This window comes from Zea mays, chromosome 7 (genome assembly GCF_902167145.1).
Source record: "Zea mays cultivar B73 chromosome 7, Zm-B73-REFERENCE-NAM-5.0, whole genome shotgun sequence".
Classification (NCBI taxonomy): Eukaryota; Viridiplantae; Streptophyta; class Magnoliopsida; order Poales; family Poaceae; genus Zea; species Zea mays.
The window spans coordinates 106626960-106640677 of record NC_050102.1 but is presented as its reverse complement, the minus strand read 5'-3'; positions in this window follow the sequence as shown (position 1 = coordinate 106640677).

The following is a 13718-nucleotide window of genomic DNA, read 5'->3' as shown; positions in this document are numbered from 1 at the left end:
TGGTCCTTAGCATGGCCATTAGAACCTCGTTCTCATCTACATCACAAGATCAACTTGCTCTCTTGGAGAGCCATTAGTCTCATCAAATACAACATCACTAGTGACTTGAACTAGTCCAGAGGATTTGTTGAAGACCCCATATGCTTTTGTATTTGAATCGTAACCAAGCAAAATCCCTTCAACGACTTTGGGAGCAAATTTAGAATGCCTATCTCTTTTAACCAAAATATAGCAATTGCACCCAAATACATGAAAGTAAGATACATTAGGTTTGTTACCGGATAGTAGCTCGTACGCAGTCTTTTTGAGGAGGTGTAGATAGAGTCGGTTTATGGCGTGGCAAACTGTATTCATAGCTTCCGCCCAAAACTGATCCTACGTCTTGTACTCTCCTAGCATCGTTCTCTCCATGTCGATGAGTATCATGTTCTTCCTTTCGACCACGCCATTTTGTTGTTGTCACACCCGGGCTCGAGGCCACCAAGACCCGGGCGCGAACATAATCACCAAGTGTGCTAGGACCAAGTCTTACACAAATGATGACTCATGGTACAAAAACGAATGTCACATATTTACTATATAATAGGAGTTCTGTACAAAATAATTATGTCATATGACTGGGAGACGATGACCTAGACCTCTCACGAACTCATCACAACATCCTCCATGCGCCTCATCCTGCGGTACATGTTCTTGACCTGTGGGGGTGTGAGACAGCAAGGGTGAGCTCACATACGTTCATCGCTCAACAAGTTGTGGGAAATAATGTGCATGAACTCGCCAAAGGTGGGAGCTCATGTGAAGTGTAAGGCTTACCAAAGAGGATGGTTAAAGCTGAGCATCGCTTTTAAAATTGGTCAAAATTTTATTAGCAGTTACTAAGTATAAGTAGATACTAAACCAGAGTAATAATAGATCAAAATTATTAATAAACCACAATGCAATGCAAATGACAAATTGAATGTAATTCCATAAATTAATCATGCGAGAGTCCTGAGCTGCTCATGATCACGAGCACAACTAGTATACCAGTTTTACACTTTGCAGAGGTTGTACCCTGTACCCACAAGTCATGTTACCCATCTGCCACAGGGTTGTACGGACCCCATACACCTCTACCAAGGAAGCGAGGCAGGGTAACACTACGAGGCTTTACAAAGTTCCACTAGCTTCAAAAAAAACCCGCTACATTTTCTAGGAAGAGCAATGCAGGAATCCCCCGTCTGACCGCCATCATAGCAAAATCAACCTGAGAACCTCCCTACTCGCCTACTCCCCGACTGCCCTTGCCCCTTTCAGGTAAGGTAGTCCTCCACTAGCTTTCCTAATTAGTAAGCCAAGGACGTCCCATTCCACCTTTGTGGTGGCACGTGTTTCTCAAGTTAAGCTCCATGTTCCAATTAGCATAATGGTCTTATCATGAATAGAAATAGAACAATAATAAAGAATGACCATGTGTAATAGTTATCTCAACACCCAAAACCATATATAGCAATAGCAAAGACTACCCAAAAGTTCAGGGGTAAACAAGGTGTAAAGATGACCAAACTAGGGTGACCTATTGGGTCCCATCAAAATTAAACCTATGCATGATAAAATGATTATATAGAACATTATTGGGTAAATAAAAGTGATCAAGGGCACAACTTGCCTGAGACTCGAGATTCCAGGTACCAGGATGATCTTCAGTGACTCGTGACTTCACTGCTAGTTGTAGCAATACAAACAAACATGGTATAAGCAAAATTAACATCACACCAAACATAAGGACAAACTTCATAATAATATTCTACGTGTCGCTACGAGATCGTGGGTTCGAGAACGACTAAATCGGGGTTATGGTTATGAAGATATGATTTTCTGAAGTTTTAGGTGATTAAATGATAATAATATATTATGTGCTATAAATCATGTGAGAAACATAAAAAATTAAATGATTCAACTTTAGGCTAAGTTATAACATAATCATGTTCCTGTAAAATTATAGATACTCTGAATTGAAATACTATATTAACATGTTAACCCAATAAACATAGGTTGAACAAATTAGTTAACTATTTTTAGAACATGTTATATGATAAATCAATGTTAATAAAGTGTAGACAATCTTATTACGAGGCTAGCGCAACTTGAACGTATGAATTTGGAGTTATAATAGAGAAGATATGAATTTCCTAAGATTTTATATTTATTTTTCACTTAAAACTATTTTCCAATTTCTTTTAAGTTCCACGGACTGCGCCCACTATTCTTTAGAATCCCAGGGGGCCACATGTAAATTCTAGGACCTAGTGGTAGTACTCTTAGCACTACACTCGGACCGCGGGTTGATTCCGTAATCTTCCAGGGACCTTTTTACAAAACATGGCCGAAGCGGTATAGGCGGATCACAACCGTTGGATTACGCCCCGAGGGCCAGGATTAGATCTAGGTTCCTTTGAAGCGGTATGAACGTGGACCAGTGGATTGGTGATCAACGGCCGTGATTTAAATAAACAAAACTTGATCCCCACCGTCCAACATAGAAACAGACAATGCGGATGGATTGTTCGGACTGGTAGGATAGGATCTGATCAGGACAATCTGTTGCTAGATCCATGGTTGTGGTCTCGTCTTCCACACGGGAGCAGCGGCACGAGCCACCCGTGCCGACCACAGCGGCGCAAGCACCGGCGAGGGCATGCCCAGTCTCCCCACACCCAAACACCGAACAATAGGGTAAATCATAATGCTCTAAGTGCCGCACATTCGTAGGGGTAAAACTCACTGTGAATCGCGTCGTGGAGGGTTCCTGTCCACGCAACACGGCGGAAATGAATTCAAGCATGGCTCCGACGAGCAATTGGCGCCGACCACGATTAGTACGAGCCCATGCCTGCCGCCGGCCACCAACTATATGTCTCGCGGAATTCCCCCGACCAGTCACCAAGGTCCTATCGACGACAACGGCGGATATCGCTGCGGCAGCTCCTTTCCTCTTCGCAAAATCCTTGGCACAACACGCACAGGTGGAAGAAGGAGGAGAGGGGAAATGTAGGCACCACTTTTATCCCCTAGTGACAGTCAGGTAGGTTAGTTTCATAGGCATGCGGCCAGCAGGCCCCCAACGGGGATCTCGGCGGGGTTTGTTGCGCCGCCAGCGACCGCGGCGGGGGGGGGGGGGGGGGGGAGATCCACAGTGGCCATGGGCCCACGCGTCATCGTCCCGAGTGGCTGACAGGGTAAACCCCCACAGTAGACACGACTGGCGGATAGTGCCCATATGGGAAAGGCCTGTTCTGCGGGCCCCACCCGTCGGTGTGCGAGGTGGTCGCGCGTGGTTCCGTTGGGCTGTGCGCGGGGTGGTGTATTGGACCGAGACAAGGAATTTCAGCCCAGGATGGGTTTTTTCATTTGTTCTTTTCTTTTCTTTTCTTTTTCTTATTTCTCTTTTCTCCCTTTTTTAAACCTGATTCAAATTCAATTTCACAAGCTTCAAATCTATTTAAATGCACAAGAAAAAAATCCAATGTGTATGCAAAGTATTATTTTATTAATTTATTTATTTGTTATCCTATTTAAACAAATACTTTTAAATATGCAATTCATACACCCAAAAAATAATTCTAGTGAAAGAAAATTCTTAAGAGGTTACTTAGAACATATAATTCAACCAAGGGATGACCAATTCATATAGAGATTGTTTTATTTAAATCTTTATGGGTAATATGTTTATTTGAGGTGATTTAGCTTCAAGGGTAAGAAAATCATTGTTAGTAGTTATTCATTTTTTTGTTAGCATATTAATAAACTAGAAAAAATGGTATTTTGGGTGTTACAGTTGTGGTGTCTAGGGGACGGAGAACTCATGCTTGATGCCTTCCTCCTCAATAAATTGTGCTACTTGAAGGTTATTGAACTCAAAATCGTTGTCGCTCCTTATCTTTTTTATTCTCAATTCGAACTCATTTCGAGTTCACCTTAAGAAGATCTTGAGAGTTCATTGGATTTCAAATTTATCCTGCAAAAAGAATATCCAAGTGAAGCGGGAATAGTCCGAAGAGATTCATATGAAGCAGCTCCAATGGTCTTGATGTCGTCTATACGTTCTTGCTAGGATGACTTGTTCCCATCTGTTTTCCTGCTTGACTGTAACACCCTAAATCCATTAATTGAAAATAACTCAGTTTGATGTATTCATTTTCAATAGAAAGAAAATATTTATGTTTATAAATAATGAAATGGTGATATAATTAAATCGAACAATTTTCTTGAATAGTAAAGTTTTAACAAGTGTTTAATGCATTCATTTCGGAGCACAAATTTTGTTTGAGTTGATTTGCATATCCAATTTTGGATTTAATTTTGTGATAAAAATCTCATTTTATAAAATAATAATGATGGTCAAAATATTAATTTCGGAAGGTATATTTAGGTTTATGCATCATTTAGGAATTATATTATCTATTAGATGTGGATTTTTTTTATTAAATAGTTTTCCTATAGTATTTTGAATTTACCCTAAAATTATATATATTATAAAATCTGTGTATCTTTGTTTAAAACAAATAAAAAATAGAAAAGGGAAAACGCTTTTGGAAATTTGGAAAAAAAACTGAAAAGAAGAAACTAAATTACGTACGTGATTTCTGGCATGCCCAAGCGCCCATCACTTTCTCTCCCTTACGTATGGGTCCCACATATGCCTGTACATCTTCCTTTTCTGTTGTCTCTCTCTGCTCCGAGGATTGGATCACGCTGCCGCTCCTTCTCTCCCTCAGCCGTCGCTTCTCTCTCCTTCCCTTTCCCCTCTCTCCTCAACGCCCAGGAGCCCGCGCGCCAGGCCTCGCCGCGCGACCCGCCCAGCCGCGCAAGCCTCGACGCTCGCGCAGTTCCCTGCACCCGACCGTGCCTGCAGCTACCCCCGCGCCCAGTCGAGCGACCCGGCCGCCCGAGCTCAAGCCCCGACGCGCCCGCGCCCAGAAGCAACGCCGCGCACTCGATGTGAAGCCCAGGTCGACAGCGCTCCGCTCGACGCGCAGCCGCGACACCCAGCGCAAGGACCGACCGAGCAGCCCCGTCCGTTCGTTTCGCGTGTAATGGATATTTACTGCGTCCGTTACTCCCTCCCTACTCTCCCCTCCATTGATGCACGTCATCAATGTCCTTGAAGCATCCCGGCCATCTCTCTCGCGCCCTCTCACCTCCCCTCGCCCTCGTCTCGTCTATAAATTAGACGTCGAGCCCTCTCTCTCCCTACCAGAGCTCTCTCTCTCACCCCCTCCTCGTTCTTTCCCTCGTCACCGAAGCTCATGCCCACGCGTCCGCGCAGCACCTCGGCACCCGCAGCGTCACACGCACCCGCTGTCAAACCCTTGCCCACGCCGTGCCCAGTTCATTGCCGGACTGTCCGCGCAGCACCTCGTCGGAGCTCCGTCAGACGTCAAGAACCCCTGTCTGCCCGCACAGCAGCACCACCACTCGCCGTCGTGCCTCGCCGGAGACGTGCCGGAACCCCGTCCAAGCCTCGCCGATCTTGTCGTACCAAGCCTTCGCCATCGCGCGCTCGAGCCCGTTCGCCGTCGTCCGTTCATCCAAGGTGGAAGACAACCCAAAACATTAATTTATTTTTCTACAACATGTGTTGAATTAATTTATAAACTATTGTTTTAATATCGAGATGATGTGATTTGGCGATTTTCGTGTATGATTTTAGAGATTCGATATATACGTGTAACCAAAATCGAATCCCGCGGCAATATTTTAAATATACGTATGATTTTATAATTCTAAAAATGAACACGGTCACTATTCACTAACTCAGTGATGTTCATACTAGAAATATTTATAATTGATTTCACTTTAATGTGTGGAGCGATAATTGGTTAGTATTATGATAAGTGTAATCTTAGTGATCTTAGTGATATAAGAAATTGAAATAGATATTAAGCCACGTATTTCCGGTCAAATGAAAAATATACAGATTTTACTGTTCATAATAAATGTATTCATAAGTATAGCACCTAATTACTTAGAATAGTAAAATGCTCATTTATGTCATAATAACCATGAATAGGTTATTAAAAGTCCCATTTAATAACTTATAATTAATTCTTAGTATATTAATGTTAGAGAAATTAAATAAACAATTTTTAGTTATACTTATAAATTTTATTTAGAAAAGGAAGGAGAAAACCAAAATAATAGAATTTTATAATAATATTAAAATAACTTAATTAGGCACTCATGCTTTCCTAATAAAGAAATTGATAGTTATGTTGGTAAATATAGGTTTCTTACTAAAGAATTAGAAAATTTGTTTCTAACGGTAAAATGACCCTTTTAATAGACATCATGATTTTGATTTAATAAGATTTATTATAGATGTTTAAGTATAGTCGTACTAAATAGTGATATGTCAAATAACTTTTCTAATAACAATATAATGGCTTAATTAAATGCTCACACCGTTATAACTAAAACAATAGTTAATAACATACCAATGAATATAATTTTCATTTTAAATATCTAGATCATATGTTTCTAAACTAAAGGTAAAGATAAATAATAGAGTAATTATGTCCTCTCATAATCTAGTTAATTAGATTTATATTACAAATTGTTCACAACTGGTTATATATGCTTAGTTAATCATTTAATCAAACTTAGTCCATATTATTTATATATATATCACTTAGTTTTCCTAAAGAATAAACTAATGAAAATAGTGTTCATGTTCTTTAATAATAATTAAAATGTTAGTTTATATATTGTTTTATATATAGCTTTCTTAATAAGGAGTATAGGATATGTACTTTCTAATGAAACTAAAAGATAGTGGCTTATTCATTGTCTTTTACATAAAAGTTCATTTAAAGCATATACCATAACTTTTCATAAATATGTGTTTAATAATAATAATGACCTTTCACATAAAACCTATTTAGACTTATATCTTAATTTATCATGAGTGAGTGGTTAACAATATTTATAAGATGTTTCATAATGCTTCTAAAATTAATAACGTGTTTCATAGCCCATTAACCTTAGATATAACATATATCTTCTCTAAAAAGTTAAAAAGGTTTAATATCGTTATAACATGTTTATCGTGTTATAAACCCTTAATCTAGACGTATCACGTATGACGTTTTATAAAAGATTAAAATTGATGAACCCAATATTTGTATATTTTAATTAAGATATTTTTAAGATCATGTCTTGTTTTATAAAGTATAGATCACACATTTTTGAAAAGAATACTATCTTATTATAACCATTACTTGCGATGTTCTTTAAAAGCGAACACTCTTTTCGTTAGGCTTCCTTTTATCTTTACGCATGGTGAATGTGGTATTGTCGGGGACCATAATTAGGAGTACCCTCAAGGCTCCTAATTCTCAGCTGGTAACCCACATCAGCATAAAAGCTGCAAAGGCCTGATGGGTGCGATTAAGTCAGGGATCAGTCCATTCGAGGGACTCGATCACGCCTCGCCCGAGCCTAGCCTCGGACAAGGGCAGCCGACCCCGGAGGATCTCCGTCTCGCCCGAGGCCCCCCTCCAGCGGTGAACATATTTCCGGCTCGCCCGAGGCCCTGTCTTCGCCAAGAAGCAACCCTGACCAAATCGCCGCACCGACCGACCAAATCGCAGGAGCATTTAATGCAAAGGTGGCCTGACACCTTTATCCTGACGCGCGCCCCCCAGCCGACAGAGCCGAAGTGACCGCCGTCACTTCGCCGCTCCATTGACCGGCCTGACAGAAAGACAGCGCCGCCTGCGCCGCTCCGACTGTGGTGCCACTTGACAGAGTGAGGATGACAGGCAGTCAGGCCCGGCCGCAGGCACCATAGGAAACTCCGCTTCGCCCGACCCAGGGCTCGGACTCGGGCTAAGCCCCGGAAGACGGCGAACTCCGCTCCGCCCGACCTAGGGCTCGGACTCGGGCTAAGCCCCGGAAGACGGCGAACTCCGCTCCGCCCGACCCAGGGCTCGGACTCGGGCTAAGCCCCGGAAGACGGCGAACTCCGCTCTGCCCGACCCAGGGCTCGGACTTGGGCTCAACCCCAGAAGACAACGAACTCCGCTCCGCCCGACCCCAGGGCTCGGACTCCGCCCTGGCCTCAGCCGACGGTCTCCGCCTCACCCGAACCAGGGGCTCGGACTCGACCTCGGCCACGGAAGACAGACTCGACCTCGGCTTCGGAGGAGCTTCCACATCACCCAACCTAGGGCGCAGACCAACCACGTCAACAGGAGACGCCATCATCACCCTACCCCGAGCTGACTCGGGCCATGGGGAACAAGACCGGCGTCCCATCTGGCTCGCTCTGCCAGATAGGCAATGATGGCGCCCCGCATACTCTGTGACGACGGCGGCTCTCAGCCCCCTTACGGAAGCAAGAGGACGTCAGCAAGGACTCAACAGCTCCGACAGCTGTCCCTCCGCCAGGCTCCAGCACTCCTCCGACGGCCACGACATCACACCAGCTGGGTGCCAAAATCTCTCCGGCTGCCACGACGGCATGTACTTAGGGCGCTAGCTCTCCTCCGCTAGACACGTAGCACTCTGCTATACCCCCCATTGTACACCTGGATCCTCTCCTTACGCCTATAAAAGGAAGGACCAGGGCCCTCTTAGAGAGGGTTGGTCGCGCGGGGACGAGGACGAGACAGGCGCTCGCGCAAGGCCGCTCGCTCCCTCTCCCGCGTGGACGCTTGTAACCCCCTACTGCAAGCGCACCCGACCTGGGCGCGGGACGAACACGAAGGCCGCGGGATTTCCACCTCTCTCACGCCCATCTCCGGACACCTCACTTCCCCCTTCGCGCTCGGCCTCGCGCCGACCCATCTGGGCTGGGGCACGCGGCAACATTTCACTCGTCGGCTTAGGGACCCCCCGGTCTTGAAACGCCGACAGTTGGCGCGCCAGGTAGGGGCCTACTGCGTGTTGACGAACAGCTTCCCGTCAAGCTCCAGATGGGCAGTCTCCAGCAACCTCTCCAACCCGGGACGGTGCTCCGTTTCGGGAGTCTTGAGTTCATGTCCCTCGACGGCAGCTACGACATGATACTCATTCCACCGCCGGGCGGCAGCGACAGTGGCGGCCGACAGCCTGCCCGCCGGCGGCGCAATCGACGACGTCTTCCCCGCGTGGTGGAGGAACAACCTTCGAGCTCATCCCGCCCTCTTCCCCGCCGACAGAGGGGAAGGCGGGGCAACCAAGGCCAAGCAGGAGGCAGCGCCTCGTCGGCTGTCGAGCGAGTCGACAGCGCCACCACCCCAACGGGGGGCGCACCGGGCATCGACCTCGCGCTTGAGACGAAGACGAGCACCGTCTCCCCGCGACACGCCAATCCCGAGCAAGCGGACGACGCCAGCACGCTCGCGAAAGGCTTGCTGGACGTCACCCTCATACCTGAGACGACGGTGCAGTCAGTCCCCGACGTGACTTCATCACCGCCCATCGACCAAGAGGTACCGACCGATTCCCATCCCACGTCATTCGGATTTAGCCTCGACCCGCCTAGTGGCTTCGCTTTGGCGGGCGCTCTCGTAGAGGCGAGCCCAAACCCTCTGGGGTTTCGTATGCGGTCACCTTAGGACCGGCTGACGGACGTCTCGACCTACGGGCCCTCTGGGTCCGAGGAAGACGACGAGCCCAGCTTCTGTTGGGATTTCTCTGGACTTGGCAACCCCAGTGCCATGCGGGACTTCATGACCTCATGCGACTACTGCCTTTCCGACTGTTCCGACGGTAGCCGTAGCCTCGGCGACGAGGACTGCGGCCCAAGCCGCGAATGTTTCCACGTCGATCTAGGGGGTCCCCCCGAAGGCAACCATCTCGGCATGCCGGAGGACGGTGATCTCCCTAGGCCGGTGCCTCGCGTTGACATCCCACGGGAGCTAGCTGTGGTCCCCGTTCACTCGGGGGGCCATGACCCACAGCTCGAGCAAATCCGCGGGGTGCAGGCTAGGCTCGACGAGGGAGCAGGAGCGCTTGAGCCGATCCGCCGGAACGTCGGGCAGGCATGGGCGGCCCAACCTCCGGCCGGAGAAATACGTCATCTACCCCAGGGCTTCCAGCACCGCATCGCCGACGATGTCATGGTCAGGCCGCCACCCGCATCCAGTGGGGTTGGCCAGAACCTGGCTGCAGCAGCAATGCTCCTCCGCGCGATGCCAGAGCCATCAACCACCGAGGGGCGGCGAATCCAGGGAGAGCTCAAGAATCTCCTGGAAGGCGCCGCGGTCCGACGGGCCGAGAGCTCCGACTCCCGAAGGCAGGGGTACCCCTCGGAACCTCATGCCGCGACTTCCCGATTCATGCGGGAAGCCTCGGTCTACACCGGGCGCACGCGCAACACAGCGCCTGCGGCCCCGGGTCGCCTCGGCAATGAGCACCATCACCGCGACCGTCGAGCCCACCTCGACGAGAGGGTGCGCCGAGGCTACCACCCCAGGCGTGGGGGACGCTACGACAGCGGGGAGGATCGGAGTCCTTCTCCCGAACCACCCGGTCCGCAGGCCTTCAGCCGGGCCATACGACGGGCGCCGTTCTCGACCCGGTTTCGACCCTCGACTACTATCACAAAGTACTCGGGGGAGACGAGACCAGAACTGTGGCTCGCGGACTACCGTCTGGCCTGCCAACTGGGTGGAACGGACGATGACAACCTCATCATCCGCAACCTCCCCCTGTTTCTCTCCGACACCGCCCGCGCCTGGTTGGAGCACCTGCCTCCGGGGCAGATCTCCAAGTGAGACGACCTAGTCCAAGCTTTCGCCGGCAATTTCCAGGGCACGTACGTGCGCCCCGGGAATTCCTGGGACCTCTGAAGCTGCCGACAGCAGCCAGGAGAGCCTCTCCGGGATTACATCCGGCGATTCTCGAAGCAGCGCACTGAGCTGCCCAACGTCACCGACTCGGATGTCATCGGCGCGTTCCTCGCTGGCACCACCTGCCGCGACCTGGTGAGCAAGCTGGGTCGCAAGACCCCCACCAGGGCGAGCGAGCTGATGGACATCGCCACCAAGTTCGCCTCCGGCCAGGAAGCGGTCGAGGCTATCTTCCGGAAAGACAAGCAGCCTCAGGGCCGCCCATCGGAAGATGCCCCCGAGGGGTCAACTCAGCGCGGCGCCAAGAAGAAGGGCAAGAAGAAGTCGCAAGCGAAACGCGACGCCGCCGACGCGGACCTTCTCGCCGCCGCCGAGTACAAGAACCCTCGGAAACCCCCCGAAGGCGCCAACCTCTTCGACAAGATGCTCAAGGAGCCGTGCCCCTATCACCAGGGCCCGTCAAGCACACCCTTGAGGAGTGTGTCATGCTTCGGCGCCACTTCCACAGGGCCGGGCCACCCGCGGAGGGTGGCAGGGCCCACGACGCCGATAAGAAGGAAGATCACCAGGCAGGAGAGTTCCCCGAGGTCCGCGACTGCTTCATGATCTACGGTGGGCAAGCGGCGAATGCCTCGGCTCGGCACCGCAAGCAAGAGCGCCGGTGGCGGCGCCAGTCTACCTAGACTGGTCCGACAAGCCCATCACCTTCGACCAAGCCGACCACCCCGACCATGTGCCGAGCCCGGGGAAATACCCGCTCGTCGTCGACCCTGTCATCGGCGACGTCAGGCTCACCAAGGTCCTCATGGACGGAGGCAGCAGCCTCAACATCATCTACGCCGAGACCCTCGGGCTCCTGCGTGTCGATCTATCCTCCGTCCGGGCAGGCGCTGCGCCCTTCCATGGGATCATTCCCGGGAAGCGCGTCCAGCCCCTCGGACAACTCGACCTTCCCATCTGCTTCGGAACACCCTCCAACTTCCGAAGGGAGACCCTGACGTTCGAGGTGGTCGGTTCCGAGGAACCTACCACGCGGTACTGGGAAGACCATGCTACGTGAAGTTCATGGCCGTCCCCAACTACACCTACCTGAAGCTCAAGATGCCGGGCCCCAACGGGGTCATCACCGTCGGCCCCACGTACAAACACGCGTTCGAATGCGACGTGGAGTGCGTGGAGTACGCCGAGGCCCTCGCCGAGTCTGAGGCCCTCATCGCCGACCTGGAGAGCCTCTCTAAAGAGGTGCCAGACGTAAAACGTCATGCCGGCAACTTCGAGCCAGCGGAGACGGTTAAGGCCGTCCCCCTCGACCCCAGCAGCGATGCCTCCAAACAGATCCAGATCGGCTCCGGGCTCGATCCCAAATAGGAAGCAGTGCTCGTCGACTTTCTCCGCGCGAATGCCGACGTCTTCGCGTGGAGTCCCTCGGACATGCCCGGCATACCGAGGGATGTCGTCGAGCACTCGCTGGACATCCGAGCCGGAGCCCGACCCGTCAAGCAGCCTCTGCGCCGATTCGACGAGGAGAAGCGCAGAGCCATAGGCGAGGAGATCCACAAGCTAATGGCGGCAGGGTTCATCAAAGAGGTATTCCATCCCTAATGGCTTGCCAACCCTGTGCTTGTGAGAAAGAAAGGGGGGAAATGGTGGATGTGTGTAGACTACACTGGTCTGAACAAAGCATGTCCGAAGGTTCCCTACCCTCTGCCTCGCATCGATCAAATCGTGGATTCCACTGCTGGGTGCGAAACCCTGTCTTTCCTCGATTCCTACTCAGGGTATCACCAAATCAGGATGAAAGAGTCCGACTAGCTCGCGACTTCTTTCATCACACCCTTCGGCATGTACTGCTATGTCACCATGCCGTTCGGTTTGAGGAATGCGGGTGCGACGTACCAGCGGTGCATGAACCATGTGTTCGGCGAACACATTGGCCGCACGGTCGAGGCCTACGTCGATGACATCGTAGTCAATACGAGGAAAGCCTCCGACCTCCTTTCCGACCTTGAAGTGACATTCCGATGTCTCAAGGTGAAAGGCGTCAAGCTCAATAGTGTGTCTTCGGGGTGCCCCGAGGCATGCTCTTGGGGTTCATCGTCTCCGAGCGGGGCGTCGAAGCCAACCCGGAGAAGATCGTAGCCATCACCAGCACGGGGCCCATCAAGGACTTGAAAGGTGTACAGAGGGTCATGGGATGTCTCGCGGCTCTGAACCGCTTCATCTCACGCCTCGGCGAAAGAGGCTACCTCTGTACCGCCTCTTAAGGAAGGCCGAGTGCTTCACTTGGACCCCTGAGGCCGAGGAAGCCCTCGGGAACCTGAAGGCGCTCCTCACGAAGGCGCCTATCTTGGTGCCCCCAGCTGCCGGAGAAGCCCTCTTGGTCTACGTCGCTGCGACCACTCAGGTGGTTAGCGCCGCGATTGTGGTCGAAAGGCAAGAAGAGGGGCATGCATTGCCCGTTCAGAGGCCATTCTACTTCGTCAGTGAGGTACTGTCCGAAACCAAGATCCGCTATCCACAAGTTCAGAAGCTGCTGTATGCGGTGATCCTGACACGGCGGAAGTTGCGACACTACTTCGAGTCTCATCCGGTAACTGTGGTGTCGTCCTTCCCCCTGGGGGAGATCATCCAGTGCCGAGAGGCCTCGGGTAGAATGGCAAAGTGGGCGGTGGAAATCATGGGCGAAGCAATCTCGTTCGCCCCTCGGAAGGCCATCAAGTCCCAGGTCTTGGCGGACTTCGTAGCCGAATGGGTCGACACCCAGCTACCGACAGCTCCGATCCAACCGGAGCTCTGGACCATGTTCTTCGACGGGTCGCTGATGAAGACAGGAGCCGGCGCAGGCCTACTCTTCATCTCGCCCCTCGGGAAGCACCTACGCTACGTGCTACGCCTCCA